A 25,841-nucleotide genomic window follows, 5' to 3' on the forward strand; every position below is an offset into this window, starting at 1 on the left:
AAGATAACATCAGTGATTAATTATATATACATATTATTCATTATTTAGAATAAATATAATTTTATAATTAAAAAATATTTAAAAATTATAAATATATTTTATTTAATTTATTTATAGTATATATATATATAGAGAGAGAGAGAGAGAGAGAATTTAAAAATTGTATTATATATATTAAATATTTTTAATTGAATTAAAATTACAGATTAAAACTTTTTATAATTATTTGTTCAATGATTAATTATATTATATATTATTTGTTCATTTACAGTATATATTTTATATGTATTATATATAACATTTAAAGATAATTTAGAATAAATACAATTTTAATTAATTAATTTAATTAAAATATTGTAAAGATATTGTAAAGATAACATTTTATAATATTTTTTCAATGAATAATTGTATTGCATTTTATTTAGTTTTATATATATATATATGTGTGTGTGTGTGTGTGTGTATATATATATATATATATATATATATATATATATACATAGATTTTAGTAGGCGTTTACATTTAAATTAAGTCTTTTTTGTTGAGCGTTAGCATTAACATATTCAACTATATAGCGTACTACGTAGCGAATCTGTAACCGTGTGTTTTATTATAGTCTATATTTCAGCTATAAGTAAAATCATCTGTCACTGCACCTTATTTCAGCCTCATCAGCGGTTCTGAACAGAGGCGTCCATATGCCCAACGCCTTCATTCGCATTATTTCAGGAACAAATAAACCTGATTTATGGTGCTTGTTCTCAGAGGATCTTTGGTGAATCGCTGATCTGGACAAAAACCGCTGAATCTGAATTTGATTTCTGCCTTATCTAATGCACTCCGAACAGGTAGTTCAATTCAGAGCAGATTTTTATATATATATATATATAAGGAGGTCTAAAAATCCTAATGCTCCTAAAAACCTATGAGCAACACAGAATATTGAATATAAATTTGACAGGTTACTTCATCCAAAAAGGGCACCACAGATATATATGTACATAAATTACATGTATATGCTCATAAAGGTCCAGAGTTGAATTTCAGTCCCGCTCCAGAGTGAAGTGTCATGAGCGAGGCTGGATTCAGGTGCCTGTGGGATGTGTGAAGATCTGAGTGCGCTCATGCCGGCTGAACGGCGCAGCGTTGAGTTATATTAAGAGTGAATGGAGACTCTTGATTTCTATAGCAATGAGTGATGAACAGGAGGTAATTATCCACTCTATATTTGATTATCTGACTCACTGCTAGGGGGACAAATGAGGATCGTTTAAAAAATCTCCAGCAAGTTTTTCGGATAAAACTGGGGTTTTCACTGTTTTGGGGTTTTCTTAGTATACATGAGCTCGTTGAGATTATGGCTGTTAGTGAAATGCATGCAGAAATTCAAAGTATGGACATTTTGCAAAATGCAATAAAATCAAGAATCTGTGGTTTGTAATTCTCTTAACCTTTATTTAACTGACAAAAGTACAAAGGTTTTCTGCCTTGCCCTACACAGACTGAGATTTCTCTGGATTCCCTGAATCTTTTAACAATATTATGTATGTTAGATGGTGAAACACCTAAATTCTTGGCAATCTTGCATCAAGAAATGTGATTTTTGAATTGTTTGAGAATTCTCTCATGATATTTGGCACAAAGTGGTGAGCCATGACCCATATTTGCTTGCAAAGACTGAGACGCTCCTTTTACACTCAATCACGACCCTCACCTATTACCAACTGACCTGCTTATTATAAACTGTTTCAAAACAGTTGGTAACACTTTGGTTTAGGGTCCAATTCTCACTATTAACTAGTCGCTTATTATTATTACTAAGATATTGGCCGTTTATTAGTTCTTATAAAGCACATATTAACGCCTTATTCTGCATGACCATATTCGACATCCCATAATCCCACCCAATAACTAAACTTCTACCTTACTACCTTACTAACTAATAATAAGCAGTAGGGGTGTAATGAGATCTCATGCCACGAGATTAAAATGTGATGAGATTTCTCATCAAGGTGAAAAGCTGTCAGAGTTCACTGATCATGTGACGAGAGTAAGTGGCAAGATGACTGACAAGACCGTGGCAGAGGATCCTGCTTTGTGTGTGTGTGTGTGTGTGTGTGTGTGTGTTAATATTGCGGAGGATTCGTTGCACAACAGAGCCTAGCATCTGATAAATGTCTTATCTTATAGAATGCGCGCTCAGCACCGCCGCTCCCTATTCACAGAGTACGTGCGATTGCGAAATCAAAAGCGAAAGTAAAATGCGAGCGCGCATTCAGATGCGATATTAATACCCCGCATTTTGAAAGTGGCTCCCTGATGCATTTGAAAAACCTATTTTTGCGAACAAGTCCAAGGTTTTTGACCCGATCAGAACCAAACCAGTGCAGCGAGGTTCTCTGGTGTCTGATTGTCAATAATTATCAAAAAAAGTTTAAATTCACGGTCCCTAATGGCTGCCAAAATGTTCGAAGTGGGCGGAGCCACTTTTACATAACTCGTGAACGGAATGAGATATTTTCACCAAACTCAGCACACCCATATAAGAGCTCATTCTGTGGTCGCGTGAAAAAGGATGAGGCGACTGGCCACTTGGTGGCGCTATAACAGGAAAAACACTTGAAAATGGCTATAACTACTTCACCGTTATTCCAATCAACTTGAAAATTGGCATGAAGTGTCTTAGTTCGAGGTGCCATGACTGTCTATGAGGACATTGATGTATCAAAAAACATGTCCGCCATCGGCCAATGACGTTTGAGCAGCTATCAGACAAGGTTAATGGAGGCTGATCAGAATGAAACTCGTTGGGACTGTTTGGCTCACGGCCCTAGAGGCATGTGAGAAATTCGAAAGAAATCGGCCACCGGGGGGCGCCTTCGTGTTTTTCACATGCGTAAAGGATCGTGTATCGTGCAATTTTTTTCACATACAGCCACGACATTCGTACCACATTCTGAGCAATTTTGCCTCTTAGACCGCCACTGTGCATCGAATTGTTCGTTAAATATTGGAGATCATTTCAAAAACCAACTTTGGCAAATTAGTCGTAGGTTTTTGGTTCAACCTCGATAACTGTTAAAAAGCTTTAAATTTCCTATGGTAAATTGGCTGTATTTGCTGTAAACGTTTTTTTATTATGATCGAGATGGTTACAGGCTTGCTAATTAAAACAATACCTTTTTACGCCTGTGCTTAAAGGCCTTAAAGCGCTTGAACCCGATAATTGCTGATCGCAGCTATATTTTATACTGTTTTTATTTCTATGATCAATTTGTGGAAAGGAGTTCAGTTAGGAGGTCAAAAGTTGTAGAAGCTCATAAATCACGTACAGTTCTAAGGTCTGAAGAGACTCATGTGAAATCATACAGGAGAGAAGCCAGACAGTTGAATTTGTGGCAAAACCTTTTACAGTGTTTGAGTATTGTTGTCTTTCAATGCATATGATAATTCATACTCAGAAAGTAGAACTGAAATGACATTCATTGTAAGATGATTAGTTAAAACATTTCAAATGCACCTGCAGACTATTTTTCTTGTCATGTATTTCATCATTGAGGATTTCTTAAAAATACTGTGTAAAAATCTTGCCTCGTCTTGTTCTCGTGAACTCAATCTCGTGTCTCGTCTCGTCACACACCAAATAAGCAGGAATTAGGAGTTTATTGAGGCAAAAGTCGTAGTTAATAGTGAGAATTGGACCCTCAGTGATTTCGGTTTCCAGTTCCTCCAAAAACCCGTTCACCTGCAGCCCCTGACACTCCCGTATCACTACCCATAATCCCCGCCCGGTTGTGTTCATAGACGAAACAGCCGGATCCCTGCATGCACGGGCTTCCCTGCTGTCATATCATGATCTCTCACTGGATCGCACAAATTACGCAATGGGCCACTGGGCCTTAATAGTGCATGAAATCAGATTACAGAGGATTACCTTTTCTTGAAGCCACACCCCCTGTCACTCTCACTCCGCCCTCAGGGGGCGGGGCATCCATGAGTCATGCTGTAAACAGTAGATCCAGATGGGTCCATGCTAAGCAGCTTAGACTCATATTAATCATGTGGCTAAGTTGCCATCGGTGGTGTGCAGTGTTGTGCTAAGGGGTCCGCGCACACACAATAAATATCGGTTAAAGCTGGCGACACAATATGGCAGCGTGTGTCATGCCAGCCGGAACATGAGCTAGCTGATAAGAAACATATTCTCATGATTCCCTAAATGTCACAGTAAGATTTCCAAGCAGAATCGATTCTGCAAGGAGCTTTATTTGCCAGGCTGTGACAGTCACAGATGTCCCGCTCTTTTCCTCCGTCTCAAGGGTCGTTTAAGCTCATTGTGTCATTACACGTCGTTAGCGTGCCTGCTGACATGGATAGCACCCATTGGTAGATGCGTTTAAAGAGGTGAACAGTTTCAACCTGCTGATAGATGCTGCCGCCTTTGTGCATGGACACTCGGGAACGATCTGTAATATATACACCATAGCTTTGAATAAAAGCAACTGCTCAGTGATTTCGATTTGTCTGGACGTTTACACTAACTGCTCGGCCACGGCTCCGATGACTGAGATCATTTATTAAAAAGCGTTTGAGTTAACAGAGCGAGTCGGGTCTCAGATATCAGCCGTGAGTACGTTAGCATGATGATGGCAGAGAAAAGACATGAAAAAGCATTCTTCTGTTTTTATTTTTTCATGCATGTGTGAATATATCATACTAAGTGGTGTCTTTTCACAGGAGGATATTGCCTCCATGGCAGCACCTCCTGAACGAGTGAGAGAGAGAGAGAGAGAGAGAGAGAGAGAGAGAGAGAGAGCTGCGTGAATTTATTTACCTACATGAATATTCAATAACTAGGTTACCAACACAAAACAAAGACTGATTTATTCAGACGTTTGAGTTCACAACAACTGATTCTGTGGAACAACAACTAGATAGAATCTATCTATCTATCTATCTATCAGTCATTCCGTCTATCATTTCGTCTGTCCATCCATCTATCGTTTCGTCCATCTGTCTGTCTATCTATCTATATCCATTCATCCATCCATCGTTCCGTCCATCCATCCATCCATCCATCCATCCATCCATCCTTCTCATTCCTTCTATCATTTCGTCTGTCCATCAATCCATCCATGCATCTATCTAATTATCTATCTATCTTTCTATCATTCCATCTATCATTTCGTCTGTCCATCATCCATCCATCGTTCCGTCTATCTATCTATCTATCTATCTATCTATCTATCTATCTATCTATCTTTTTGTCAATCATTCTATCGTTCCATCATCCATCCATCTGTCCATCTATCCATCCTTTTCATTCCATCTATCATTTCATCTGTCCATCAATCCAGCTATCTATCTATCTATCTATCTATCTATCTATCTATCTATCGTTTCGCCTATCATTCTATCGTTCCATCCATCCATCCATCTGTCATTCCGTCTATCTATCATTACATCTAACCATCCATCCTTCGTCATTCCATCCAATCCAACCAGTCATCTCATCCTAATCTATCTCATATATCTATCTATCTATCTATCATTCCATCTATCATTTCGTCTGTCCATCCATCCATCGTTCTGTCTGTCCGTCTGTCTGTCTATCTATCTATCTATCTATCTATCTATCTATCTGTTTCGCCAATCATTCTATCATTCCATCCATCCATCCATCCATCCGTCATTCTGTCTATCTATCATTACATCTATCGTTTCATCTGTCCGTCCATCCATCCATCCATCTATCCATGCATCTATCTATCTGTCTGTCTGTCTATCTATCTATCTATCTATCTATCTATCTATCTATCTATCTATCGTTTTGCCAATCATTCTATCGTTCCATCATCCATCCATCTGTCCATCCATTCCATCTATCATTTCGTCTGTCCATCCATCCATCATTCCGTCTATCATTCTGTCTATCTATCTATCTATCTATCTATCTATCTATCATTCCATCATTCCGTACATCCGTCTATCTATCATTTCGTCTATCGTTTTATCGTTCCATCCATCCATCTCTCTCTCCTGTTATATGCTTTTCTCAGCAGTTTTGCTGTTATTTTCCCCCTTTTCACACCTGTCATCTTCTCTTTCTTTATTCTCATTCTCTTCTTCTCTTCTGCCTTTGAAGAAAGGGACTAAAGCATTGAGCACAAAGACTTTTCTTTCCATCTGAATAGAACAGAAAAACGGATCCTCGTCTGACCCAGAGTGTTTCTCAAATCTGCCTAATCTGATAATCTGTGAAATGTGCCGCACACGTTTATCTGGTGACTCCCTCTTCTCATCTCACCTGTCATCATGCCTTCAGTCGTCAGTGTTTTGATATTATATACTCTGCTTCCTTACTATAAAGGGCCTTACTATGCACTTTTGTTGCATTATTTTTTCCCTGAAAGTCCAATTGTAAATGTATTCAAGTTTTTAAAAGATTTTTCTTGGTTATGCGAACATTAGATGTTTGTGTTAACGTTTTGAGAACATTAACTTTGAACCAGCTTTCCATTCTATTAATGTTACTGGAAGAACGTTGAGAGAACCTTGAGAGAACGTTAGCTGAAGTTCTGGCTGGGTTGTTATTTGAGAATCTCAGATTCACTCCCTTAACGTCCGTGTGACTGTTTGCCGCCAATCTCGCACACAGGATGTCAAAGAACTCTTCAGCATCTGTGACAGAAATAGAACGGTGAATGCTGAATTTGAGCATGGCAATTAGGAAATGAATGTAGCCCGTTCTTCCCAGGGCCCTCTGAAAGATAAAGAGATGAAAAGATGAAGCAGTGGGATGAATAGCTCGTCTGATTGAGGAGGACATGATGGAGGGCTGTGGGTTGGATGAAAGACACGAGCAGCTCACATGTGTGTGGAGGGAACGGCTGATGTCAGATGTGGTAAACGGGTGTCGAGGTGCTGGCAGAGATTTATTTTAACATCTTGTATGAGTGTCAGTGCGGCGCTGGAGTCACATACGCTTTTGACTGACTGTCTTCAGCATTTGTGGTTTAGTTATTTTCAAATTATTTTTAAATCTTACTCTGAGCTAGAGATGTCTAACATTGACACTGGAACACATTTGGCGTACAAACAATTTTCACTCAGAAATTGCTTGTATATTTCACAATTAATTACAAAGAAATGGTAAGTAACTAATTGAGTTAAACGTGAAATTTTTATGTAGAAAGACTGGACTGAAGTAGTATTTTCTTGTAAAACGTAACTGTAAATGATGCTATGCAATGCTTGCATTTGTTTTGCAGGTTTATCACATTTTAAACACCTGCTTCTACAAACGTTTGCAGGTTTTATCATGTAATTTGACTCATTGATGCATTTTATTTCCTTAAAGGGGTGGTTGATTATAATTTTACTTTATTAACTTTAGTTAGTATGTAATGTTGCTGTTTGATCATAAACAACATCTGCAAAGTTACGACGCTCAAAGTTCAATGCAAAGAGAGATATTTTCTTTTACAGAAATTGCTTTATAAGGACTACAACAAACGGCTGGTAGGGACTACAACGAGCTTCTTCCTGGGTTGGTAACATCACTAACCCTAAAATTTACATAAACCCCAGCCCTGAGAACACACAACAAAGGGGGTGTGGCCATGTTGGGCTGCTTTAGAGAAGAGGAAGAGTTGTTGTAGTAGAGTGTTGTTGTCATGCCGTCATTTTACACCAGACTGCTTCACAAACGAGGGTCAATTCAACACTGGATTTGCACAAAAGATTAACATGACGGCACATGCTAGTTGATGAGTTGAATCAACTCCACAGCAACTACATAAATTTATCCACTAACCGTTCAGAAACGTCTAAAAGTTGTAACTTCTTCCTGAGTCTCTCCATCAGTGTCGACTCCGGTTTGAACAATGTAAGGCTGAACACCGTTACTGACAATCCTCATTTTGGCTGCGTGAGATTGTCCAGCTTTGTTGTTGTTGAGCAACCGAAGCGTGAGCTGTTAAAGCTCCGCCCTCTTCTGGAGCAGCAGCTCATTTGCATTTAAAGGGACACACACAAAAACGATTTTTGCTCACACCCAAATAGGGGCAAATTTGACAAGCTATAATAAATGATCTGTGGGGGATTTTGAGCTGAAACTTCACAAACACAGACTTATATTAGATCTGGTAAAAGGTGAATGTTTATTATTGTGTACATGATGTCGAACACCTGCAATTTTGTGCAATTGGAGTAATAGATTTTCAAGATGCACTGACCCATTCTGTTGCTCTTTTCTAAATTGTAGCCTGTTGAATTGAATCAAGTCCCACCTTGTGTTATTTCCTGCTGAATATTCAGTTTCCCTTTGAAAATATGCATTACAGAAACTAAATGTTGCACATGCAGTTTTGTCATCAATATTTTTTAAAAATTATTTCCTTTTTTGTGTCACTAAATGATCTAGAAAATGATTGCACATCCAAGTGAAATCTACGAGCTAAATCACAATAGCTGTTTAAAATGATTCACTTTCACATTAAAATTGTGTTCTGATCTTTTATAAACATCTCTTTATATTTAAACGCTCATATATTCTTCTACTTTTAACGTAATAGAATTATTTCTTTCTATCTGTTAGTACTGAATAAAATCTCTTGGCTGTGTAACTTTGGCAGTAAGTAATTTCTGATTAAATCTGTGCTTTGGCCATTCATTTCAAGTACAGTATCATATGAAGAGCTCTCCAAATTCTTGAATAATTTGCTTCCATATCCCAGGCATTATTTCTTATAAATATTTATGAGGGAGATCTATTGGAATACAAATGATGGAATATTTATGATACAAACTGAATAAGGCAAGCTCATTTTCCTAGAGATTATCTATCAGATTGTATCAATATGAATCTGTGGTAATGATTTTCAGCTGTATCACAGATTTAATCCTCATTCATAATATCTGATCGCTCCCTGGTCTCTGAATCCCGTCTAATGAGCGTTCTGGGTGTAATGATCAAAGTGGGCATGTTCTGTCGTACATCACAGTTCCTCTGTGCGCTTGTTAATTGAGGCTTCGCTGTGGTTATGAATGCCGCCGAGAGAGTTTAGAGATCGGACCTCTGGAGAGCAAACACAGCGAATAATTCATATCAGAAAAGCCTTGGCTCTATATTGAATCACTTCTGAAACAGGATTAATAAAGTATTCTGCCTTTGCTTGCTCATACAGTTCATGATTGACATACCTGTGCATGTGTTCTCAAATCCTCCTATATATTTTTAGACGAATCGGTGGAAAGAATGATTCAATGACTCACTCAGAAACAGTCACTTGTTTCGTTACTTTAATAGTCCATGCGTTTAAATGAATTGGTTGAACGAATGATTCAATGACTCACTCAGAAACAGTCACTTGTTTCGTTACTTTAATAGTCCATGCGTTTGAATGAATCGGTTGAATTAATGACACGCTCATAAAGTCAGTCACTTCTTTCATTACTGATTGAATCAGTCAATGGGTTTGAACGATTTGAATGAATTAATGATCTAATGACTCACTAATTAAGACAGTCACTTGTCGCCACCTACTGGTGTAATGGTGTAACATGGAGAAAAAATTAAACGTTAACTGAAATAAAATAAAATGTATAAAAAGAATCTTTCAGCTAGTCGCCATTTTGCATAGTTTAACTTGATTTACTAAAATAACTAAACATTTTATAATATATTTTATAATTTCATAAAAATTTATAAAAACTAAATAGGAATATTTAAAAAAAAAACTACTAAAAATGAAAAAAAAAAAACTAAAACTTTAACTCTAATTTAAATGACAACAGAAAAAAATATAAAAATAAAAAATAATTTAAATAAATAAAATTATAGATTAATGATCAGCGTATTTATACATATCTATAATGTATATTTTCAATATTTGAAATTATTATTTTGTTATTGTAGTGCAAAACGCATATAGTATCTGTATTATATTTAGAAGAATATAAGAACTGTGAGTGGTCACGTTTGCACTATAGTAGTTTCTTCATTTTTCCTCGTCTGAATGAAATTCATCCCTCTCTCATGAATCAGATCAGATCAGACCTGCTGTGACTTGTTTGGATCGATGGCCCTTTATATTCAGGTCCTTCTTCTCTAGTGCTGGTTATTGATCTTCTTCCAGCACACAGGAGCTCGACGATTGGAGACGTGTCACGTTAGGGCCAGCAAACTTCAAACAGGTTTTTTGCAGGATTCAGATGAAGCTTAAGAAGTCAATTCATGGTCTGTGTTCTTGTGAGCAATGGAAATAATATTAAGGTTCTTCCACCAAGACACAGTGTTATTTGAATATTCCTTTCAGTAGTTTGGAGCAGTGTTGTTTTATCATTATCATTCTTTTTTTTCCCCCCAAATCATAGTGTGCTGTCTACTTGGGCATCTCCCTTCTAAGGTAGTACCCTAATTGATGTAAAACCTCATAATGCCTACTGATACCATTCAGTACTTAATTAAATATATGGGCCATTCTACAGAACTGCTGTCCCACAACCAAAAAACACATTTTAAAAGATAATATTTAAAATATCAGTAAGCTTAATATATATAAAATCATCATTTATTGGGTACTTTCAATTGGGAGGTGGCTGTCCCGAACCCTAACCCCTAAATAATCAAATTTCTTTTTCTGCAATTAAGCAAACCTTTTTGTCTGTTATTCCATAAAATTTAGTTTTTCTGTGTACAACTGTTCAGAACTGTGCTAGCTAACCATGTGCTGATTATCATCTTTGAGCTAGGCACAAAAATATCTAAAATTGTCACTACATCATTGTTTTTTGGGGGGGTTTTCAATAAAATGTAGTTTTTTTCTATGTACAGCTGTTCAGAACTGTGCTAGCTAACCATGTGTTGATTAGCATCTTTGAGCTAGAAAATTGTCACTACCGAAACCTTCACGAACGAAACATGTCATCATTGTTTTGGTAGTGACAAAAGGGAACACATAATCATTTATTTGGGGGAAATAAATTTTAGAACAGTTATGCAAATCATTAGTATTTTAATATGTTTTAGTAGTGTTTTATTATGTGAGTTAAAATTCTGTAATGTGATGTGGTCACTACCAACACATCACTGTCACTACCAAAACATGGGATGTTTTGTCAAAAATAAAGTATATTGAATGATCAACTAAAATGTTATGATAGTGTTTGGTTCAATGTTTATTCAAACTAATGAATTCTTAACTTTGAAATCAGTATGATAAACTTTTACAAAGAAAGACTGGAATCAAAATACAACAAATCTCATAAATTACACTTGAAATATTGTTAAAATTGTAATTGTTATTGATTTACCTGAGAAAACTTTTTTTTAAAAATAGCAAAAAATATATTTACAAGGTAGATGTAAACAAAATCTTAATAGGTCAATGTAACCCTTCTTATTTAATTATCTATTACTGTGTTTCGGTAGTGACAAATTTGGGGAGAGGAAAAATATTCCAAAACTTTCTGAAAATACAATTTGAGAATTAACTGCACATTTACTAGAAATGTGCACCTTGGATATTATACAGTTTGCATACATACAAAATTTGTGGGAAGACATTGAAGACATTTTTTTCAAGGCTTTTCCAAATCTGACTTTGAACCAGTTCTGTAGAATGGCAAATATATATATATATATATATATATAATTGAAAATTCCTTTAACTCCACATGAGACGCTGCCTTAGATTTTGGTTAAAACGACAGTGTAACTGCATATATGCACCCTAGAAATGCTGTCTAGGTTGAAATGAACCACTATTATGTTTTGACTGACACACAGAAGCACATGTAACTCTTGTACAGATGTCTGCAAAAACACAACGCTTGCATATTGTCCTTTTGCATACTAGTCGACAGCTTTATAGTACATCTTACAACCTCGATTGGAGTTTGGTAAATGAAAGTCATTAATCAAAGCTCTCAGATGGCTCTCATTACACACTGCAGCAAAGCAAACAGAGCGCACATCAACACTGCAGCACGGATTCATAACGCAGCCCAAAACACGTTTTCCAGCGCGTTACCGCAGCTTTATCTTGATGACAGGCGAACATGAGGTGTTTCAGCAAAGACAACACTTTGCTGCGATAAAAATAAGATAAAAATGCAAATTCACAGACACAAACGTGTGAGCTGAGGTAGCAGCTGCCTTTCACATATGTGCGAGAAACTTTTGCATGGCCATTACTTGGAAATCAAAGTGGAGCACATGCTTCTTAATACTGCAGGAATTCTCTTTAATAAAAAAGTAATAATCTTTCCCACCGCTGCCATTAGAGCCTTATTAGAAATCCTGATGCATGGCCGAGAGAGTCGAAGATCTGGCATTACACATATCCATCTTTATCAGAAACTTCTAATGGATTCTCATAAATAATATTTATTGCGTACTACATATTTTTCCGTGTAGTCATTAATTCTGTTCTAGGAACTCACAAGAAACACTGTAACTCTTCACTCATACTTGGTGATTTTTAATAGGCTAGTACTAATTTGTATAAAAAGCTTTAGCTCTAAATTCTGTCACCGTCCATAAACAGACTGGCCAGGTCTTGACCTTTGACATCTGCTGACCGCAGTCATGCAGGGGTCACCCAAGTGTCTCCCCTCAAGTCAGAGAGTGAAAGTGCTGATGTACTTCATTAGTCTGAACCAGAAATAAACCACCATGAGATACAGATTTAGCATTAATTGGCCCTTTGCGAAGTCTTTGATACGAGGAGTGCTGACCGACTGCAACGAACCAGCTGGAAGTTTTTATTTGTGTACTTTCCAGAATTTTATACATGCATAATGAATCTAGGAAACAGGATTATAAAGTTTCAAGCAAGAATACACTACTGTTCAAAAGTTTGGGGTTTATACGAAAGAAATTCATTGTTTTATTCAGCGGGGATGCATTAAATAGCTCAGTGACAGTAAAGACATTTATAATATTACGAAAGTTTCTATTTCAAATAAATGTTGTTCTTTTATACTTTCTTTTCATCAAAGAATCCGGAAAAATAAAATCTATTACATTTTCCACAAAAAATATGAACTGTTTTCAACATTGAGTATCAAATCATCATATCAGAATGATTTCTGAAGGATCATGTGACACTGAAGACTGGAGTAATGATGCTGAAAATTCAGCTTTGATCACAGGAATAAATTACAGTTTACTATATATTCACATAAAAAACAACTATTTTAAATTACAATAATATTTCACAATTTTATTACTGTATTTTTGATCAAATTAATGCAGCCTTGGTGACTACTTCCAAAAACATAAAAATCTTACTCATCCTAAACTTTTGGAAAGTGGTGTATATTGCACAATAAACATGTATATATAAATATATAAATTACATGTTTGTCATTAGAAAATATTTGTTATTTAAATCTCATTAGACATTAAAATAATTGCATAATCATGTGTTTTTTTTTATTCAAATGATTATGCAATTAAGATACTTATAAGATTTGAATCTTATTGTGCATGATTTATCATAATTCAAATTATGCATCATTTCATTTAGTGCTGACTACGGGTGTGACGAGATCTTGCAAGATTAAAATGTGGCAAGATTTCTCGTCAAGGTGAAAAGCTGTCTTGTGATATTGCCATGACGGAGTGTGAGGGTGAAATTAGGATAGAATATGCCACCGCTACATTTACATTACGCCTCCACTGTCGTTTTGCTTTTTATAGAAATAAAAACTATTTAATTCAGTTGGATAATGGTCGCTTCAATCCCATCCAGCTCATCAAACACAAGCTGCAGAGTCGTACGTTGTGCAGCAGGAATCAGAGTTCACTGATCACGTGACAAGTGTAAGTAACAAGATGACTGACAAGACCATGTCAGAGGATTTGTTTGCACAACAGAGCCTAAAAGTGTCTGATAAATGTCTTATCTTGTAGAATATGTGCTTAGCACCACCGCTCCCTATTCACAGAGTACATGTGATCGCAAAATCGAAAGTGAAAGTAAAACGCGAGCGCATATTCAAACGCGATTTCAATACCCTACATTTTGAAAGCGGCTCCCTGATGTATGCAAATATCTCCCAATATGAAAGCTATCTTAGGCTGGGCTGTGTAGTTGTAACCATCTCTCATCTCTGTATCATGCTTGAAGAAAAATTTGATCTCTATTTGCACTTTGAATATTGAGAGAGTGCTTTGATTATGGTTGCACTTATTGTTTGTGCTTAATAAGACTAAGAGAAAACTGTTATTCATTTTTATATATACTGTTTTATTTCTTTGATCAATTTGTGGAAAGGAGTTCAGTTAGGAGGTCAAAAGTTGTAGAAGCTCATAAATCACGTACAGTAAGGTCTGAAGAGATTCATATGAAATCATACAGGAGAGAAGCCAGACAGTTGAGTTTGTGGCAAATCCTTTTAAAGTGCTTGAGTATTGTTGTCTTTTACTGCGTATGATAATTCATACTCAGAAACTAGAACTGAAATGACATTCATTACAAGATGATTAGTAAAAAATGTTTCAAATGCACCTGCAGACTATTTTGTTTAACTCGTCTGTTTAGGGAAATAAAATGCTGCTTGATGCTGAATTTGATTCTAAGCATAAGAGAGAGGACAGAAAATGGTTGTGAAAAGAAACAAGAAACAGCGACTAACATTGTAAAGGTGTAGAATATAAGCTCTTTTAACATCTTAGATCTACTCCAGTATTGACTGAACGAGCATCACTAACTGTCACAGCGTCAAAGGTTCAGAGAGTCGTGAGTCAGTCACAGGAAGGCCTTCGGTCCAGCGGGAGATCTCACCCCTCCTGATAGCCGAGGGAAACTTCTTATCAGCGCGAAAATGAAGCGCCGTGAGTGAGAGAGGCTATTTTTATCATCACAATATGGCTGCCCTGCCAAGCACCCTGGGATAGCGGCCAAACGCGCCGAGGACGTGCCAGGTAACGGGCCGCTATACCTGCGGGAGTGAGCTCACATCACACCATGAGCTGAGCGTCCTGTCCAGCCCTGTACACACACACATATTATCGCTCGGAGGTTGCTCTTTCAAAGCTAAGGAGTCTTAATGGAGTTCTCAGTTGTTTCATTGTAAGTGTTTAAGGATCGACTTGAAAACAAGACAGACACAAATGAATCTATAGATATGCTACTGTAAGAATGTAAGTGATATAAAATGATCATGGATCAGCACAGATCTTTTGATCTTGGGAGAGTTTGATGAGAAATGTTTGAGATCATATTGAGATCTCTATTCTTAGCAAATCTGGGCAGTTTTTGAGGTATTTTGGGTAGAGATCAATTTTGATTTTTTAAATAACTGATACCAATTATTTTTAAGTGTCCGATAACCGATATGCAGAACCGATATTTATTAAAAGTTTTACTTTTGTTTTTGTTCAATTTCATCTTCTTATCACAATAAAAACTTGAGGGTTTTTATGTTTTTCGTATAACAGCAGCATCAACAATAATATTAACAACTATAGTTTAAAACAAAGGTTTAGGTGTTTATTAGGCTTGTAAGTAAAGACAGCAGTAGTGTTGAGTTCTGGACATAAACCCAGGAATAAGGAGTCTTGTGTCTAATTCAGTGGATCCAATATCTATATTCGATAAAGGAAAAATGCTTAAATATCAGGAAAATATTGGTAAGACCAATATTTATATTGGTCAGCTTCTAATTTTTAGATTATTTATCACAGATAAATGCCGTTTTATTCAATTAAGGAAAAATGCTTAAATATTGGGAAAATATTCGAAAGGACAATTATTGGTCAGCCTCTAATTTTTAGATTATTTATTACCGATAAATGCTGTTTAACGGTGGATCCGATATTACAAAACCGATATCCGATAAAGGAAAAATGCTTAAATAGCGTGAAAATATTAGAAAGGACAATTATCGGTCAGCCTCTAATTTTTAGATTATTTATCACCAATAAATGCCATTTAACGGTGGATCCGATATTACAAAACCGATTTCTGATAAAGGAAAAATGCGATTTAAAAAAACAATATTTAATTAAGGAAAAATGAAAAATGTGTAATATCGGGAAAATCTTGGCAAGACCAATATCGGTCGACCTCTAATTTTTAGATTATCACCGATAAATGTAGTTTAACGGTGGACGCAATATGACAAAAACAATATTCAAAGAAGAAAAAATGCTTAAATATCTGGAAAATATCGGTAAAACCCATTATCGGTCTGCCTCTAATTTTGAGATAACTTTTTTGAGGAGAAACATCTGAGACTTCAGCTCCATTTGCTCTCCATTTAGTCTAGGGATGTCCTTGGTGATTTTCCTGTCCTATGGGAGTCTGTGTCCGCAGGTGCTCCGTTAACTCTCCAGGAGAGAAAGCGTTTATTGTGGGGACCGTGTGAGTGATGAACACTAATCCAGAGTCTTTAATGTCACTGTGTTAAACACTCTGGCTGAGAGAGTTAAACTGATCTCTGATCAGCGGGTATTTTTAACAGTCGTGTAGGAGGGACTGATGAAGCTTTGCCCGTTTTAGCTGACTAGAGGAAAGGTGTAAGAATAACCTTTGAGTCTGTTTTTGCTGAAGTGGAATTTAGTCCAAACCGTTGATTGTGCAGAGCAGGTACAGTCTGAACTTCACTGTTCTGAACATGGAACTGACCTTTTACTTGTGACATCATTTCCTGCTTCAGTGGCTGATAAAACGTAGCTGCCTACATAGGCAACTTTTTTTTGCATCATAGGCATGCTCCAAATGCTGGATACGGTGCTATACGAGACTGTCCAAGTGTAAATATGCAAATATATAAAATATATGGTAATACTGATATAATTCTGTGTTTTTGTCTATTTGAGACGCAAAAGAGAACTCAATTCGGTACCAGCATGCAGTCTGAGAAGCGGCTTTCTTTGTGTGTGAGTTTTGGGTAACGAATAGAGCTCTCTTTTGTGTCTTATCACAATTTGATATATATACACAAACAAATCTGTTATTCAAGGGTTTTTTTAATATAAAGTGAGAAATTTTGAAACCTGACATCTCATGATTAATGTGAAGTGTGAAAAAGATGCCTAGTAAGGCAGCTCACTTGGTTTTGAGACACAGCTGTTGTTGTGTATTATTGTGTCGTTCATGTTGTCCTGTTAGTTTTGTCCAATTTTTCTTTACTCTTTATGATAAACAAAGTGACCAGGTGGCTTCTTGCTATGACCAGCATCCTGTAAACATGGGCAGAGAGAGTGTGTGTGGGGGTGTTTTTGTGTGCGTGTGTGTGTGCCAGTGACCCTCCGAAGGGAGCAGGAGGAATCAGTGTCACTTACATATTTATATTTAGAAATATTTCCATATTTTCTCTTTTGATCCACTCAAAATCTTTATGAACCAGTGTAATTTTTAGACCATTAAGATTTTTTTTAAAGCACAGAAAGTGACTAAAGATTGTATGGAAGCTTGTTTCTGCCATGGAATAAAACAATTTAAAAGATAATTGTGACTATATATCTCACAATTCTGACTTTTTTTCTCACAGTTCTGACCGTTTTTTTGCGAGTTTATATCTCGCAGTTCTGACTTCTTTTCTCAGAATTGTGAGTTATAAAGTCCAATTTTGAGGGGAAAAAAATGCTTTTTTTATCAGAATTGCGAGTTTATATCTCACAGTTCTGACTTTATGACAAGCAATTCTGACTTTATATCTTGCAATTCGGAATTTATATCTCACAATTCTGACTTTATATAACTCGCAATTGCAATTTTATATCATGCGTAATTCTGATTTTATATCGCGCAATTTTGACTTTATAACTCACAATTGCAACTTTATTTCATGCAATTCTGACTTTATATCTCGCAATTCCGACTGAATTTCATGCAATTCTGAATTTATATCTCGCAATTCTGACTTAATTTCACGCAATTCTGACTTTATAACTCGCAATTGCGATTTTATATCATGCGTAATTCTGACTTTATATCTCAGAATTCTGACTTCATTTCACGCAATTCCGGCTTTATAACTCGCAATTGCAACTTTATATCACTTTATATCAGGTCTTAAAGCTAAGACACTTTAAACTTCTGGCTCAACTAATAGAGTGAGTTTGGGGGCGGGTCTATCAGTTTGAATGACCAGTGGCAGAGGGTGGTGATGCAGACAGTTTTGTGTTTTAATTTTTGCAGTTTCGTTTGCTGCCACTTGTGATGCAGAAATGACACACTTCAGTTTGAAAGGATCTCATATAGGCAGTGAGATATCACACACAGAAACACACAAAGATGATTTATTTAGATACACTAAAACAGGCTGACATGGGCCTGCAGAGTAATTGCTCCACATGCGGATGTGATCGCGGTTCAGACTCGGGTTTATTTCAGAGGTCTGATTTAAAGGTGCAGCATGTTTGTACAGGGCGAGTGAACTGATATGAAAGAAACACTGATCGTGAGGTTTTCATCTGTCTGTGTGACTTTGGATCAGTTCAGCCTTTAATAAACACACACACTTCTCTCCGTCTCTAATGTGATCCAGGGGAAACAGCGCAATTTCAAAAGAAGCCCAGCGTGATTTGGTATTTATTTCAGTATGTGCATAATGATTTGCACATTCACCTTACACTCTTAATTTAAATCAGTCATTTATGAAAATTCAAAATTATCTAGCTAACTAATCAGTTTTAAGGAAGCCCTGTATAGTAAGGCTGGATTCTGTTGATTTATTAAAATAATATTCTTCTGAAAAATCCAAGATAACATCATAGCAAGATAGCATGAGAGTATTTCTAAGTTTATACACCGATTTTTATTTATATTTTATTTATATTATTTATTTATATTTTATATCTTATTGATTCTATTTAACATTTTATTTATATATTTTTTCTTATTTATTGTATTTTGCATTTTATCTGTATTTATTCTTATTTTATATTTTATTTATATTTATTCTTATTTTATCTTATTTAAATGTGTTCTTATTTTATACCTTATTATATTTAGCTTTTTTTAAATTTATATATTATTATATGTTATGTTAAGTTTATTTATGTTAATTATATTAACTCTTATTTTTTTTATCTTATCTTATTTATTATTTAACATTTTATGTATATTTATTCTTATTTTATATTTTTATTATATATTATATTTGTTCTATTTTACATTTTATGTATATTTATTATTTTATATTTTGTTTATATTCTTATTTTATTTTATTTAAATTTATTGTAATTTTAGCTTTTATTTATAAGTATTCTTATTTTATATCTGAGATGTTAAGGACGTTTGAAACATAATCAAGTTTTGTTTATGATCATTTCTCATAAAATCAGGAAAGTCATGAAGCCTCGACCTGATACTTCACTGAAATGATGTGTGTTTCGAGGTATTGAAGTGTGTGACGGTCTCTCAGACCCCAGACAGAACATGGGATCACATTTTAATTTGTTCAGAAGAACTTTGTCCTTTTGTTCTTGTCTGTATTTTTAGGAGTGCAGAAAAACACAACAGAAACACACACACTGAGAGTTTACAGGGCAGATTACTGATCCTGAATCTTGCTGTTGTGTTTTCCTGGTCACATTCCCATTATCAGAGCGCCGGGATGAGGGATTTTGTCTTTGTGGAGCGACAGAGATTTCAGTCCAATCATGAAAGTGTTTGTGTATGTTTTCCTCAGGTGATCGCATGTAGCATGCAGGAAATGCACACGAGCAAGAGCTTTGAAGTGTGTGTGTGTGTGTGTGTGTGTGTGTGTGTGTGTCCCGAGGCAGAGTCACTTTGTTTGTTTGTGAAATATTAATTAGTAGTTTTATTCTGTTTTTCCAGTGGAACCTCACAGCCGCTTCCTTCCTCTCGTTTATTCCCAGACCGTGTGACGAATGAGTGTGTGCGTGTGCGTTATGTAAAACTAAATTAATTAGCAATGTAACATTTCTTAGTGTCATAAATATCAATTATTCGATGCAGATGAATGAAATGATCTTCATTTGCGTGTATTATTTGGCTGTAATCTGTCTTCATTTTTAAATGCATGTGACTCAGTTCAGACGAAGTGCTCCATAAATCACAGTAATAAAGTGCACATCACATGTCACATTAGTTATGAAAAAAGATGATCAGAGGTGAAATACACACATGATGTTGAATGTTTAAATCATATATTCATATTTTATATCTTATTTATATATATATATTTTTTTTTATTTTACATCTAATTTATTTCATTTTACATATTTATATTTATTCTTATTTTAAATTTAATTTATATTTATTTATATGTTTCGTTTATAATCAGTTCTCATAAGAGACAATCACATGATCTTGTCTGTGTTCATAATGTTCACAGTATTTGTGCCGCTCACTGATGCAGGTGCTTTGAAAAGTCTTGGATTGTTCACTGTAACACATTTCTGCGTTGAAAGAGAGAGACACAAGATCAGCTGCTCATGAACTCCACCAGAGAGAGAGAGAGAGAGTCACGGGTATTTAGAGCCCAAAAGAATGAGATGGATAGATGGATCCACCTCTTTACCTCCTTCCTCTCTCTCTGGGGTGGGACTCTTTTGCATAAATAAACGCAAATGTTGACATTTGTAGAATGAAGGAGTGGAGCGGCTGTTCTCTCTCAAACCCCTGCAGGTGACTCCAGGGCGAGTGAGGTGACTTTCCCAATTAAAGCCGAGCGATGGAGACGCAGCGCCTCTCCATAAATACAGAAGCACACTAAGAAGGTGTCAGAGCGCTCTTTCACTCTCGGCAGCCCACAGAGAGATGGATTGTGTTTTTCTCTGGAAAAGTCAGGTAGAAACACACACAGTTAGTTTTGTCACTGTGTTGGGACACTGGTGAAAAAAGATGAATATCACCATGGCTATATATGGAAAATAATATTTCTGTAGTATGCAGTATGCATATTGTGTGCACATTTCCTGTATGCATTTTCTGTATGGGCACTTTCGGTGTGGGGATTTTCAGTGTGCGCATTTTCAGTGTGCGCATTTTCAGTATGCGCATTTCCAGTATGCATATTTTCAGTGTGCGCATTTTCAGTATGCATATTTTCAGTGTGCGCATTTTCAGTATGCATATTTTCAGTGTGCGCATTTTCAGTGTGCGCATTTTCAGTATGCATATTTTCAGTGTGCACATTTTCAGTGTGCACATTTTCAGTATGTGCATTTTCAGTATGCGCATTTTCAGTATGCGCATTTTCTATGCATATTTTCAGTGTGTGCATTTTCAGTATGCATATTTTCAGTATGTGCATTTTCAGTATGCATATTTTCAGTGTGCGCATTTTCAGTATCGCATTTTCAGTATGCATATTTTCAGTGTGCATTTTCAGTATGCATATTTTCAGTGTGCACATTTTCAGTATGTGCATTTTCAGTATGCGCATTTTCAGTGTGCGCATTTTCAGTATGCATATTTTCAGTGTGCGCATTTTCAGTATGCATATTTTCAGTATCGCATTTTCAGTATGCATATTTTCAGTGTGTGCATTTTCAGTATGCATATTTTCAGTGTGCACATTTTCAGTGTGCACATTTTCAGTATGCATATTTTCAGTATGCGCATTTTCAGTATGCATATTTTCAGTGTGTGCATTTTCAGTATGCATATTTTCAGTATGTGCATTTTCAGTATGCATATTTTCAGTGTGCGCATTTTCAGTATCGCATTTTCAGTATGCATATTTTCAGTGTGCATTTTCAGTATGCACATTTTCAGTGTGCGCATTTTCAGTATGCATATTTTCAGTGTGCGCATTTTCAGTATGCATATTTTCAGTATGTGCATTTTCAGTATGCATATTTTCAGTATGCACATTTTCAGTATGCGCATTTTTTGTGCACATTTTCAGTATTTTCACTATGCGCATTTTCTGTTCACATTTTCAGTGAGTACTTTCAGTATACACATTTTCAGTATGCATATTTTCAGTGTGCGCATTTTCAGTATGCATATTTTCAGTGTGCGCATTTCCAGTATGCATAATTTCAACGTGCGCATTTTCAGTGTACACATTTTCAGTATGCATATTTTCAGTGTGCGCATTTTCAGTATGCATATTTTCAGTGTGCGCATTTTCAGTATGCGCATTTCCAGTATGCGCATTTTCAGTATGCATATTTTCAGTATGCATATTTTCAGTATGCCCATTTTCAGTATGCATATTTTCAGTATGCATATTTTCAGTATGCGCATTTTCAGTATGCATATTTTCAGTATGCCCATTTTCAGTATGCATATTTTCAGTATGCGCATTTTCAGTATGCATATTTTCAGTATGCCCATTTTCAGTATGCCCATTTTCAGTATGCATATTTTCAGTGTGCGCATTTTCAGTATGCATATTTTCAGTATGCCCATTTTCAGTATGCATATTTTCAGTATGCACATTTTCAGTATGCGCATTTTTTGTGCACATTTTCAGTATTTTCACTATGCGCATTTTCTGTTGACATTTTCAGTGAGTACTTTCAGTATACACATTTTTAGTATGCACATTTTCAGTATGCGCATTTTTAGTATGCACATTTTCAGTATGCGCATTTTCTGTTCACATTTTCAGTATGCACATTTTCAGTATGCATATTTTCAGTATGCACATTTACTGTGAGCATTTCTGCACATAATCTGATGACCTACTACTGCATGTTTGCCAAAATATGCAAGTTTACAGCAGAGCACACTACGTGAGACACTATATCCCACAGTGCAGTGCTCTTGATGTGTGACCTTCCATTTCCATTGTGACAAATGAATTGTAAGTGATATCAGCTATAATTTTAAAATGTTTCTTTACTCATTGTTTAATCAGACTGCCAAAGGTAAATTCATTTTGCACTAAATTAAACAGTTTTTTTTTTTTGCATTAATCATTTTTATTTCAAAGGTGTTAATTTGACTCTACATAATGACTGTTGCAAACTGCTATTTTATATAGACACTACATTAACATTGCAATCTGCATAACAGTGAAATAAATATTGTGAATGCTTTTATTAGTCTTTGTTACAGAGTAGAGGGCTGAGAGAGAGTTAAATCTGATTGACAAAATACACCTGTAGTCTGATGGGCTTTGCGCGCTACTGTGTAAGAAACAGGATTACAACACGATCCGCCTCAATGGGATAACAGCACTGAAAATATGTGTGTGAGAATCCTTTGTGGACTCATTTTAGCTTGGCTATAATAAGGATCTGTGAAGTGCATTAGTTCTATTCAGAAAGCCATTCAATCGACACTATATGATGTACATGATATACTATTTTCAGTGTATACTGTACAGTTTGTAGTTATTAGTATGCTAGTATTCCATTCTGAACACAGCCGCTCACATCTTTTGTGCAGCTGGTGAGGGTCTGTCTTCTTCCCACATGATTGGTCGGATGATAATCATGTGATACTGTGTTAACAAGGCTTGGGAAGCATGAGCGCGTTCATCTCTCCCAATTAGAGGCATTGTGCTGTTCGTTCAGATGCTAATCCAATCAAATTCATGAATGAGGATGTTCTTTTTAAAACAAACAATATAACCTTAAATAGCATTAAATATACACCTGGTAAAATCAAGTTTTTATAGATGATACATTTTGATTGCAGCTCATAATGAGCATGAGTTCATATAACACCCACAGATCTCAGAGGACATAACCCAGTTTAAGATGTTTAATGTGTTTAGCTCATGCAAACATGAGCCATGGTTGTGTATCATGTGACGTGGTGATTGTGTTTGACCTAATCACACCAGCAAAACAGGATGTGACTTTCTTTTTTTTTAACCCGGCTGGCATTTACACGCTTATTCAATGATTTTTGAATTTTGTTTTGATTTTTGCCAACTGATACACTGTTGATACTGCATTATTGTATTATTCCTGTTTCGATTGTGTTTCGTATGTATGATCCATATGCTGAAAATCCTAAAGACGACCTTTATAGAGTTTTGATTTTGTTTTCGGACTCCTCTAGAAGAGAAACACGGCACATTATCAATAACGCAAATCGAGTGTGCTTATAAAAAAAATTAAAAAAAATAGCAATAATCTCGAACTAATAATTCTTAAACACTTTAAATCGCTATTTAGTATAAAATATAACACTTACAGACATATATTTCCAAGGTTTAAATGATGGAATCACTAGCCGATGCATGTTCTTCTTAAATGTCCAATGGGAGGCGGAAAAGAAACACCGCTAGACATAAGCAACGGCACAAAATGTATTTTTTAATGTACGCTTCAGTGAAAACTTTGAGTGATGGTGTAAACAAATCTTTATTAGGGGTTCGAGGCATAGCGCTGAAACTCTACAACTCTACAACGTCACCAAGGCTCGCCCCGATCGGCCTGACGGGGGCGCTACAGCGGTCAAAAGTACGTGCCTTATATTGTTGGAATCCTTGGCTCAAGATGGACAAAATGCATCCCAGGTTTGCTTGTCATTCTGGCCAAATTTTCGGGTATTTTGGATTTTTTTGGAAAAACCTACTTTTGCGAACGAGTCCTAGGTTTTTGACCCGATTGGAACCAAACCAGTGCAGCAAGATTCTCTAGAGTCTGATTGTTAATAACTAACAAAAAAAGTTGAAATTTCGATTCACGGTCCCTAAGGGCCGCCAAAACTTTTGAAGGGGGCGGAGCCACTTTTACTAAAATGGCTATAACTCGTGAACAGAATGAGATATTTTCACCAAACTCAGCGCACCTATGTAAGAGCTCATTCTGTGGTCGCATGAAAAAGGACGCAGCGACTGGCCACTAACATGGAAAAAAAGAAAAGAAAACGGCGATAACTACTTTACCGTCCGATTGACTTGAAAATTGGTGTGTGATGTTTTCGTTCGAGATGCCATGATTGTCTGTGAGGACATTGATGTATCTCAAAAAACATGGCTGCCATCGGCCAATGAAATTTGTGCAGCTATCAGACAAGGTTAACGGAGGTTAATCGGAACGAAACTCGCTGGGCCTGTTTGACTCACGGCCCTAGAGGCCTGTGAGAAATTCGAAAGAAATCGGCCACCGGGGGGCGCCTTCGCATTTTTCACGTGCGTAAAGGATCGTGTGTCATGCGATTTTTCGCACACGCCCACAAAATTCGTACCACGTGGTAGAACTCCTCATTCTGAGCAACTTTGCCTCTGGGACCGCCGCTGTCCATCAAATTGTTCGTTAAATATTGGAGATCATTTCAAAAACCAACTTTGGCGAACTAGTGAAAGGTTTTTGGCTCAACCTTGATAACTGTTAAAAAGCTTTATAAAACATATATTTCTTATAGTAAATTGCTTGTATTGGCTGTAATGGTCTTTGGCTTGCCAATTAAAACATTATACCTTTTTATGCATGTGCTTAAAGGCCTTAAAACGCTTGAACCCCGTTAATTGCTGCTCACAGCTATATTTAAATTAGTGTTTTGAACTGTTTTGAAAGATTATGCCCTTTTACAAAATCTTGATTTTGTTTTTGTGCTCTTCTAGAACAGGTTTTCATATTTAAATATTCCTAAAACACATTATTTTCCTCATATTCTCCATTGTTGCAGCTCCTCTCTTCCCAGTCTGTCAGTAACGCTCTGTTTAGTTCCTGTCTCTATGAAGCCCCTCCTTCTGAAAAGCACAATGTGCTCTGATTGGTCGTCTGGAGCAGTGTGTTGTGATTGGTCAAGCGTTTTGAGCGTGTTTGGGAAATGTCCCGCCTCTTACCATAACCGCCAGTTACTAACTAACTCAACCAGGCCCCGCCCCTTTATCCTGCATGTGCCTTGGGCGGGAATTATTTAAATGAGGACAGAAGAAACCTCAAGACTACAATGGAGGCGTTTCAGGGAGATCAGAAACAGTCATACTGATAGAA

At 36.2% G+C, this 25,841-nt stretch overlaps 1 protein-coding gene across 1 annotated transcript in view; it reads left to right on the forward strand.

Annotated features, from left to right (window-relative positions):
• The window catches only part of igsf11 (immunoglobulin superfamily member 11), a 103,498-nt gene that overhangs the window by 57,806 nt on the left and 19,851 nt on the right, over positions 1–25,841 (forward strand). The gene's annotated exons all lie outside the window — the stretch shown is intronic.

The sequence above is a fragment of the Ctenopharyngodon idella genome, chromosome 15 (genome assembly GCF_019924925.1).
Source record: "Ctenopharyngodon idella isolate HZGC_01 chromosome 15, HZGC01, whole genome shotgun sequence".
In the NCBI taxonomy this organism is placed as follows: Eukaryota; Metazoa; Chordata; class Actinopteri; order Cypriniformes; family Xenocyprididae; genus Ctenopharyngodon; species Ctenopharyngodon idella.